This window comes from Pseudoliparis swirei, chromosome 6 (genome assembly GCF_029220125.1).
Source record: "Pseudoliparis swirei isolate HS2019 ecotype Mariana Trench chromosome 6, NWPU_hadal_v1, whole genome shotgun sequence".
NCBI classification, from domain to species: domain Eukaryota; kingdom Metazoa; phylum Chordata; class Actinopteri; order Perciformes; family Liparidae; genus Pseudoliparis; species Pseudoliparis swirei.
The window spans coordinates 15,145,245-15,156,960 of NC_079393.1; positions in this window are offsets into that span (position 1 = coordinate 15,145,245).

Here is an 11,716-nt window from a genome sequence, read left to right on the forward strand (position 1 = left end):
CCGTTTGACTTTGACAAACAACTTTCTGAGAAATGCGTATGAGATTTCTCAGTTTAAAATGTATTTGCAGACCATTGCACCAATTAAAAAAATAAGATTTAGTTGAGTCTGCCATAAATTATAACTCAGAAACTCAGGGTGGTCTAGACTCTAGAGCAATCTATTTGTATAACACACAATACAGAGCACAATGCTCATGGAATTAACTGTCAAATCAAACAAAGTGTTCAACTGACTGACGTCTGATTGTGGAAATACTGAAGGATGCATCATGGTCATTAATCAGGTGTGGTAAAATAAGCTTCTTTTTGGAGTAGTCTGTGATCTGATACTTTTTAGGACAATTATTAGGTATATTATTTTCTGAGCTGGCTTGGTTTATCAGGTGAGGATGCTATAATATATACTGTATATATATATATATATATATATATATATATATTGTGTGTCTTAACAAAGGATGAAATATATAAATGGGGTTACTTGTGTTGAGAACACACAGAATGATGACCGGACTTTGCAGTGTTTCTTCGCGTGTTTAGTTGTTCCTGTTTTGGTTGTATTGAAGGAGCGCATCTCATTCTGTTGGCTACTGAAGGGTTGACCTGGTTGACGCACTATTGTCCAGCCTCCATTACCCTGAGTTAACTTTGATTCCAGTTGCCTATACAGAATCCAGACATGTTGCGTTTGAATCCATTGTATTGTCGTTGGCCGTGGTTCAACGTAAACCCAGTCCCTTGGTGCCCACAACTCACACACGTTGGCAGACGCTACTCACACTGGTATCCGACAGTACACCAATAGTGACTGTATGCCTGAGCACAGGACCTCAGAACAGTGCTGTAGATATGTTGTACTGTTTCAATAGTGTTTTTTAAAATTGCATGGAGAAAATGAATATTGTATACAGCTAGGCTGAACGTCCTGTTTTATATTGATTTGGAAATGTCTTTTTTTAAATTTAAATCTGTATAACTCAACTTGCAGTCCCAATGTTGTTATATATACTTTAGGAACAGTGATGAGTTACCTCAGTGTGGTACTTATTTTCAGATTCTCTGCTTCAAATATCTGGGTTTTCTAAATGTGTCAGAGTGAGGAATGAGTCGAGGGCTCCATCTTTTCTGAGGAGCTGCTTCCCAAACATCCCGGAGAACAGCAGTGAATCCCCAACTGTTCAAATTAAGCTGCTCATCGGCCAACACGTTTACATTGTATTCATACTATTGGCAGCAACCAGTTGTGATTACATATGAAATCCTGGATTGTATATATATTTTGTGTTCATAACACACATGGTTTTATAAATGATTTGATTCAAGGCGTAGATCTGAGAATGAAAAGTTATATCCTGTGCAGTATTACCAATGCCCACACAATTTGGGTTGTCAGGCTCAGATAATTTAGTCGCACAAAACCTTGCCTGCGGTTCAATCTGAGTCATTTTTTTACGACATTTCAAGGTCTAGATCAATGCGTGCCGTAACTGTGTTGCTATTAATCATAAGTTATTCAATCAGGGCCTCAGGAGTCACCACGACACGCTGAGAGACAGACAGGAAGGCAGGCACACAGCGGAGTGAATCATCGAGGGGGTGGGGCGTGAGGTAGAGTCCGGGAGATCACTAAATCTCAAAGTGACACCCAGCTTCCAAGTTTAAGCCCAGAATTCTTTCTCATAAAAAAAATACTTTTTATATGGAAAACGTACAGCTGCACACTAGGGAAAAACTGATCCAAAATGAATTGATCCTTTGAAAAAAATACAAATAAACATAGTACAACACAAACTGAATATAAGTACACATACATGCATTCAGATTTTTGTTTATGTTTGCTTTACAAACATGTTGAATATGTTTTCATATAATCCACCTTTAACCTCTGCACCACACAGCCACCATGTTCATGTGTTGGGATAACTTTTGATACAAGGATTTTTGTTTTTGCTTAATGTTTATATTCAATGTAAATATAAACATTAAGCTGTAACAGGATTTTTTTTTTAAACCGAGTTATCAGCTATTTATCCCACCTTCTGACTGTCAATCTGTCTGACAGTCTCTGCCTCTTTCCATTTCACCTTGCCACTATCAGTCTGAGTATTTCTCTCAGAGACACAGGGATGCTTTATCTGGATGAAGTACACCACAGTGCTGTAATATCTCCGGAGACAGCCAGGGAGCTGATCGGTATCACTCTACAAACAAGCTGTTCCTCCTAGGCCTCTACATTGAGATAATGTGCTGCTTTCTCTCCCTCCTCTTTTCTCTTCCGTCTGTCTCTGTCTTTAACTCCGTATCAGACCGACTTTCTCGTTTTCCCCGTGTCCGTCTGCATCTCTTTCCGCCTCTCTCTTTCTCCTTCTTTGTATCTATCTCTCTCTGTCAGGATGATCTCATGGGGAAAGAGGTGCGCTACCTTTCCCTGTTGGAGATTCTGCAGATATTAGCCTTCTGTGTTCTCTCTAACCCAGGATGGATTTAGAAACACCCCCCCTGTGTGAGCGGGACGTGAGTCTAGGCTCTATTCAGGTACTGTGGAATTGCACCGGTGCGTCTGCGTGCATTTGTGTGGGGCGCCAGCTGTCCTGCAGTGTTTGTGTGTTTCTAGTGCGTCACCCTGCTTTCTCCGGCTCAGGTTCTCAGCTGTTTTCAGCATATGGTAACCATGGGATACAGACTGTAGATAAGGCTATCTATGCCACCAAATACCCTCTGACGTCATACACCTCCTCTTGTCCCACCTTCTCTCCTCTCCTCCGTACCTAGCACACAAAAAACTGCTTTCTCTTGAACCCTTCTACGCATGTTGAAAAAATATTCCACCAACTATGTATTGTGTCAAATTGAGCCACAGCGTTAAATACACAAAAGGGGAAATCATCACTTCAAAATAGTGAAATGTTTCCATGGATTCCCAAAGACTTTGGTAAGAGTAAAAAAACAAACAAAAAAGTCCCAAGTTGTTATATTTGTACATGTGAGGAGTGGGTGAACTTCAACAGTACATTGTATGGAGCTGAGTGTCAACAACCTGAATAACTCCTGGACGAAAACAAGAGTTGCTTGCAGCTCTGTGACGCTCTGGTGAAGTCGGTGCTTTGAGCGAGAGGCAAACGTCAGCATTTTAGCACGCTCACAATAACAATGCTAACGCAGTGCTAAGCAACTATAATGTGTAGCCTGTTTTCTACCTTAGTTATTAACATGGTAACATCTGCTAATCAGCACTAAGCAGCTGGTCGTGGCAGTTAAACAACATAATAGTGTATTATTCTTTGATAAGTATCTTATCATATATTTCAAAAGGTATTTCCTTTAAACATACTGTATTTCAACAAGTAAAAGGGACTGGGTTGGTCAAGTCATTTTGAGACAGAGATAATCTTCACGTGACATGGTAGGAGCTCACTATTTGGCAAGTGGAAAAATGCATTTTATGGGTTGTGGGCTTAACTAGGGTGACCAGACGTTCTCTTTTCCCCGGACATGTCCTCTTTTTGAGACCTAAAAAATGCGTCCGGCAGGGATTCCAAAAACGTCCAGGATTTTGCTTCGTCGGATATTTACCATTTCCAATCTGGCAACACTGAGCACTTTGCCGCCTCCACTAGTTGCATTGTTGCTTGTGCGGCATGCTATACACTCCTACCAGCGCTGCCACTCCCATAACGCGCACTACGAGACGAAGTGTCCTCTTTTTCACTAACTAAAATCTGATTCTCCAGATTATAATGCGAAGGAACACTGGGTTATCTATTGATTTTATTTTCCTATGTTTTTGACAGGCCCTCGAACATTAGAAGGAAAGAAAAAGATAGTGGTTGATCGGCCTGAGAGCAGCAACAGCTGATAATACACACAACAATCACAATTAGTGTAACATTGCAGAGTTCAAGAGACAAATTGAGTTGATACATTTTCTCTTGCTTAAATAATATTGTTACATTTAAATTGCCTCTCAAATGCTGTCAATAGGCGAAGCTGGTGGCTCACTGTTTATGATGCTAACAGTACAAATAACAGCGACGGTGCAGACAGCAAGAGCGATAACGCTGTAGGTTGCGTAATCTGCTATAATTGCCGCATGCACAGTATCGATCAAGGCTTAGCATGTTAGCTAGACATTACTCAGCTATATATTTACTCATCAAATAGTACTGCTATATTATTGTTAAACATGTTACAAACAGCTCCTTTAAATGGACTTGATGCTGTTAGAGCCCCCAGACATATGGAAAGCTCTATGGCTCATACCAAGACATGTCTGGGGCCAAATCACAGTTTTCAGTATGTCTGCTGTCATTAATGTGAACAAGATCAACAAAGAACTTGTAATTTTTGACCAGAGAAGTGGTTCAACAAGAAAAGCTGAAAACTTCAACACAGGTCTGCAGTAGTAGAGGAAGTTGGAGGGTGCGGACAAAGTGAAACACCTCTGATGAGATGATGAGTTAATGAGTTGAGACAAAAATAGTTTGGTGCTTGACAAGGAGATTTGGGATCGAGGAGCGATTGCCCTGGGCAGCAACCATACGAATCCCCCCCGATGAGTCCAAACACTGGTGGTGGTGGCTGAACGTTCTGCTGGAGTGAGCTGGTGATGCTGATGGAGTGATGAATCTGCAAAGGCAGGTGGTGATGGGTAAGAAGATAGCATTCTATACTATTCATGATATTTATATGGCTAGAATTATTTCAATTGTTTTAAATATGTATTGTATGACTTTAAATAAAATATAACTTTTTTTTTTAATATGTTTTTTTTAATTTTCACAGTATTTATCCCACCAGGGAAGAGGATTCACACATGTCTGAGGGCAATTACAGATTGACATTTAAAACCTCATTCCTGTTGCATGTACAAAAAGAGAATGAGTAATAGCTAAAGGAAAAATTAAATTAATAATAATAATAGAAAATGAAAGAGAAAAAAGAACAAAAAGGGGAGGAGAGGGAGGGGGATGCTCACTGTTGCTATGAAGCGGATCCACCTTAGTCTGTGTCGAGAGGTTCTTATAAGGAGTCGTAGTAGTCTAGAAAAGGTATCCATAATCTACTTAAGGTTTGGGAGGACACTCTGAGGGTATATTTAATGTGCTGCTTCCATCTCAGAAAGAGAACATATTCAGATTGGGAAATTATTCAGATTGAGTATTGTTAGAGATTACAGCTGCTAGGGGAGAGGAATAAAGTAGTCTAATCCAGGCAGAGAAAACACATTTTTGGAGGGCAGTAAATAGGTATTTCCACTCGACCCGTTCAAAGGTCTTCTCTGCATCAAGAGAAACCACTACCTCTGGGCACGTTAAAGGGGACGAATGGATAACTTTGAGTAGTTTTCGTAAATCTGAGTGTGATAGTCGGCCTTGGATGAATCCTGTTTGATCAGGCGAGACAATATCTGGGATCACACTCTCCAGGCGTTCAGCTAGGACCGTAGACAGCACTTTAAAATCCACATTAAGTAGGGAGATAGGGTGATAGGATGAGCAGAATACCGGGTCTTTATCCTTCTGAGCTAGGAGGGATATAGAGGCCTGTCTCAAAGTTAAAGGAAGAATGCCTGAGGAGAGTGCTTCTTTAAACATTGCTTTAAGAGTTGGTGCCAGCTGATCGGAGAACTTTTTATAGAATTCCGTTGTAAACCCGTCCGGGCCTGGTGACTTTTTGCTCTGCATAGATTTTATGGCCATGCTGATTTCAGCAGCTGAGATATCTGCACCTTAGTTGGTGTTTTGTTACCCTGATACGGTAGTGATAGTCACATTTTCAAAGAAGGCACATGAGGGGCCGAGGTCGTTGCTAAATTCTGAAGTGTAAAGGTTGGAATAGAATTGTAAAAAGGCTTTATTTATGTCATTATTATCTATCAATGTTTCTCCTGTGTCTGATTGAATTCTTGTGATATTGCGGGTGGTAGCCACTTTGCGGGCTTGCATAGCCAGTAGTCTAATAGATGTATCTCCAAATGCATAAACGTTATGTCTGGAAACAAAGGAAGAGATACAAAATCAAATTAGTAAAGAAAAGAAAAATACATTAAGAATAAAAGACTCCAGTCCTTGGTACCTAGACCTGTGAACCCTATCTGTTGTACTATTGCAAACTTTGTGCAGAACTCTATCATGCACTTTAAACTCTGCCTTTGAGAATGATTGTAAAGGCAAAAATACAGGGAAGGATTTTAACTGGAGAACTGCTTCTTTTAAAGAATCTACGGAACAGTACAGTGAAAAACATTTTCTAAACTTTGATCAACACAACAAACAGCCCTTCTGTATATCATGGGGTTAGAATTTAGCAAGAGGAGATGAGATGCACATAAAAAAATAAAAAATAAAATAAGAACTTGTAGCATTAACTATGATTCCGAGTGGGGATATAATATCCCTGTAATCCACGCCAGTCTTAATAACACAGACCTTGAGAGCGTGACACTTTCAACTGACCCAAAATGCTCGTTTCAAGTAATGTTTAGGACAATTTGACATTCGGTTAGTAAAGTTCGGGGAAGAGTATATGAATGTTCAGCGTTATGTGAATACGTTTTAGAGGCCGTTTCCTCAAGTTTGTCGAATACTTATTAAAGTAAATGCCAAATAAATGTAAAATTGTGACGGAGCCCTTCTGACGAGCTGCCTACTCCGCCATACGCTAAACCGGAAGTCTCTATAATTTGTAATGTTTTTTATTTGCCGTACTATTTTAAGACATACTCATCACATTCACAGTGATATAATCTGTTGATGCCTTCTACAGCATACAATGACAAATGTTTGCACTATAATATAACATTTGTCATGACATTATGATGAAATGTTTTACTATGATACTTTTGAGACTTTTGCAATTTTATGTTTTTATGTTTGCATAGTAGGCCTCATGACAATTTTATGACATTTTATACTCATTGTTTTAAAGCATTTTTATTGTCACATTTCAGCTTCTCTTCTCTCATGCCAGCCTACCTCTTACTCAACTAATCAGTTCATTCAGTGCACCTGTTTGTCACACCCACCTCATCAGCTCTATCGCTCTCACCTGCCCACTCTACTGCAATGCACTGCCTACTGTATTACCTCGTCAGCTCTATCGCTCTCACCTGCCCACTCTACTGCAATGCACTGCCTACTGTATTACTTCGTCAGCTCTATAACTCTACCTGTCCACTTTGCTAAACCTACCCCTTCTTATATCTAAGCCCCAGCTTAACTCACACTCACTGCAAGATCGTCCTCCGCCTTTAAGCTAGACCCTCCAGCATTTACCTTCCGACTGCACTCCTGTTCTGACGTCCTCGCCTTGTCTCATCCCCGGAACACCGTGATAGCCTTCTGTCTCCGACCACGAGAACTGCCCCAGCTCCCTCTGGTTCCTGTCAGCCTTTACCCTGTGAGCAGATACTGGACTATTTTTGAATAGTGTGATCTGCCTGGAAGAAACGATTCACGGATTATGTCATACTGCATCTGGGTCCTCAACACCCTCATTGCATGTATGGCATATTCTACTGTAACTTCTTGATAGCATATTTTATTAAATGTTTATTAGCATACTATTCTGACATGACATGACCTTTTTAGGGCATACTATATTTTTGGGCAAATATTGCATACTTTGACATGGTTTTGCCTTTTTGTGACATTTTGATTATTTGTTACAATATTATATGACCAGACTTTTTAAATGACTTTTCTATATTAATGGCAAGTTAAACTAACGATCGTATTCGCTACAATAACGTGACATGTTTCATAACACAATTTTCTAAAAATAATTAAATAAACCTTGTTTGCAAAAATCTGGAAGCTTTCCCCAAGGCTGGAGGGACAGCTGGTGAGATTAGAACCAGGGCGACACAACGAGGGGTGCGTAGACAATGGAGGGCGGCTGATAGCAGGCAGACTCACACACATACCTCTCTTCCTCTGGTTCTCCAACATGGTCTTGCTTACCCTTGCTTGACTTTTAGCCGCCTGGCTCTATCCCTCAGCCCCTAAAAGGCCTCCGGCAAGCCCCACGATGCTCGGTTGCGGTCAAGGGAGATTTTAAACAGAATTACACTGCTAAAATACGAATTTGTGTAAATGTCTGTGCGCTTGTACATTTGCACGTTTTCTCACTGCACGCTTTTTTCTATACTCACTTATCGCTCTTTTTTTAGATAAGGTCAAAGAGTGTCAGCACAGCACTGTCCTTTAAATTGGCTCACAAAAACACACTTAAAGTAATTTGTGTTCTGCTCATTTATTGAGCGATGGCACAGAAACCACTTCCTCTGGTTCTCTTCTCTCGCTCTGCAACTCTGAATACTTAGCCCCTTTGTAAAATGTTGGTTGGTGGCTTTTGAACTTGAGTAAACAGAAGTATACTCTGTGACCGCCGTGTCTCCTTCATTAAACCACTGTAGCCTACAAGCCACACTCCTCGATGCTAACACAGACAGACTGCACTAACAGAACAGACTGCACTAACAGAATACTCAGGAATTACCACCTCAGACAGGATCTGCTTGTGTCCTTCTACCGCTGCTCCGTGGAGAGAGCGTCCTCACCTATTGCATCTGCGCAGGGTTCCTCAGCTGCACAGCAGAGCAGAGCTTCAGAGGGCAGAGAGCGTCCGGCCCAGAAGATCATCCCCTCCTCTCCTGCTCCTCCTGCTGTACTGTACAGCTCTTAAGAAGGCAGTCAAGATCCCTCATCATCCATCTCATCCACACCCGAACACTTTTCACTTTGTACGGCAGCGGCAAGCAGGCGCATGCCCGGACCCATACCCAAACACCTCAACTTTCAGCTTCTTTCCGAGGGGCCATAAGCTGCTAAAAGTGCTAGTAAGTAAGTAGAGTCTCATCAGATTCAAATGCAATAAATATAAAAATAAAAAAAAAAAAAAAAAACTTACTTTACTTATATAGTTCATATGATTCATTCTGGTTTTATATTGTCTTGTTTATATTGTCTTGTTGTTTTTATATTGTCCTATTAGCACCTTGGGATTGCATCTAAATTTCGTTGTTCCTTTGCACAATGACAAATAAAGATCATTCATTCATTCATTCATTCATTCATTCATTCATGAGACTTTGAAGTGAACTGTCGGGCAGAAAAACAGACTAAAAGAGGGAAAAGAACAAAAAGTGCTGGATCACAGGGCTACATCTCCAACTAAAGCAAAGGGGATAAGCTATGGATCCAACTGCTCAAAGTCATTATGTACCTTGTCTATCCCTACGGCCTCTGCAAAAATGCACTGAATGATTTTAGCTGTTAATATCATAATCAATTATACATGTGTCAGAACTAATGGCCCCAGCCGACACAAAAGGACATCAATGTTGAACTAAAAGACCAAAGGAATTATTAGAGGACGCATTATTTCCCTAGGATACTAGAGAGGATTAAACTCCAGGGCTTCTGGGAGACTGGAATTGTTTTTCCTCTCCCTGGGGTTATCTCAGGTAACAACTATTCAAGTATTATTAAAGAGCTAAAAATGGCTCATACAGTTATAGCAACCTGAATTAAGGTGCCACAGGGTATTTGCCTGTGTATATGTGTGTGTTTGTGTGTGTATGTGTGTGTGTGCACGTGCAAATGCAATGATTGTGCATGTGCCTTTGCATGCATGTGTGTGAACGCCTTGGAGACTTGTGTTTGTGTGTGTAGAGAAGTGTGTGCTGACGGAAGCAGTTGGTAGTCGGGATATGCGTCTAAGAAGAAATCAGGGTGAGAAGACCTCCTTAAATGTGCACAGTGCTGCAGAAAAGAACTTTGACATTTGTGCTGGAGCACAGCAAATAAGCACCCGATAAGTAAGTCTCTTTTGTCCTTGCAAACACTGCATATATTCCACTGTGTTGAGCAGCATTTTCAATAATATTCTGTTTGTTGTGCAATGAGATTGCACAATCTTCTCCAAATGTGATTTGTGTCCGTCAGAGCACGCGTTATCAAATCAAGTCTTTTATTCTATTTTGCAGTCTTGATCATTTAATTTCCATGCCACTTTATGCTTTAAATGTTGGTGTTAACAGGAATGCCCATGTACACACAACATGCACTAAGGGACAGTAATCCACTGCAGGGCATGGACATCCAGAGTCACGTAGATTGACCTCTTTCTTTTCCTCTCAGCCTCCTCTTTCATCCAGTTATTCAGTCTTTCATTATGACTTTGGCTTTGCTCTCTTAAAATGTAAACAAGATTGAACGTCTTTTATGTATGTTGATGTGTTGTTGTCCTGAGTGCTCTGGCCATGGTTAAAATCAGGTCAATCACCAATACTGCTCATTATCCTGCACTGTGATGGCAGATATCCATAGGCATGGCTGAGATTTATTCAGAACAAAATTATCTGAAATTAGAGCGGGTAGACTATTGGCGACAGTAGGGGCCAGCGTCAGCAATGAAAAGTAGTTCAGGTGTTAGAGGCCATGAGCCTGGTCCCAACAGATAAGGCTGGAAAACAGCTGAAACAAATGTAAACAGTCCTTTAGTGATTACAGCGCGCTGTTCATTTTCAGAAACAGATTGCTTCATTTGCATTGGTTCCTCAAAAGCATCATACAATCTCTTTCCAGGATATATTCAGTTCCAGCGTATCTTCTTGTGCGTCTTCTAGATATATATCAAACTAGCTAATGAATAATTACAGATGCCTAACACATTTTGCAATGTCAGTCTCAGATCACATTTTCACTCACTGTGACCCTTACTTTCACGTTACACATTATGCAAGCATTCCTTCTGGTTGTATATGTATACAAAGATTCAAGGATAATTATTGTCATTATGTAACACAGGGATGAACAAAGAAATGCAATTGTAGCACATTCTCGTGCATTTAAAAAAAATTTTCATCAGCAGGAATGTAAACAGCAGCAACAAAACAATTTTCAGGGCAAAATGGCCGACATCTTCACATTAAAACTTCAAGTTGACTATATTAAGCATTAAATATCATTGATAAAAAATGAATGACTAAAATAGTTGGAAACGAATTTCATTATCGATTCGTTGTGTCGCACGATTATTCCGCCACCCAATAAGTCGGCGAGATGTTTGAGTATATACGAAAAAGCGGAGGTAGAGGATAGACCATAATGCTGCGTTCACACCCAAGGTGAATTTGTCACACTAGTAGATCCCATGTACAGTCAATGCACAGACGCGAATGGTTGCGAATGTGCGTCACTCTTATTCGCGTCACTCTCATTCGCCTGACGCTGAGGAGCAGATTGGAAACGTTAATTTCCATTACAAGACACATTAGATCTCTTCTTCCGTGTTCACCCCCAGCAGAAGGCCGTCACGGTTGTCGTGCGGAGAGCTTTTTTTCGCAAAGATGGCACAAACCGAAAATGACTAACATCCAGTCGAGATAAAGAAGCCCTCTTCTATTCTTTTTTTCTGGCTTTTGCTAATCCCAGAGAAAGCAGCTCTTTCATCACTGGCATGTCCAACCTCACACACGTACACCAGAGAGTTGAAGGGCATGACAAGAGCCACCTAGATAGAGGTTGCGCTCAGGCATATTTTCTCAGGTCCTGAAGAAGCCCGATCCAGGACCTTCTCATGGGACCTCAGATGTCGCTTCCGAGCAAGTCTACAGGAGGCGACAAGTGTTGGAGCGCATTATAGATGAGATGAAGCTCATCAGCAAAAAGAGGTTGGAGCTACAGAGGCAAGCGGGGAGAGGCAGCAGA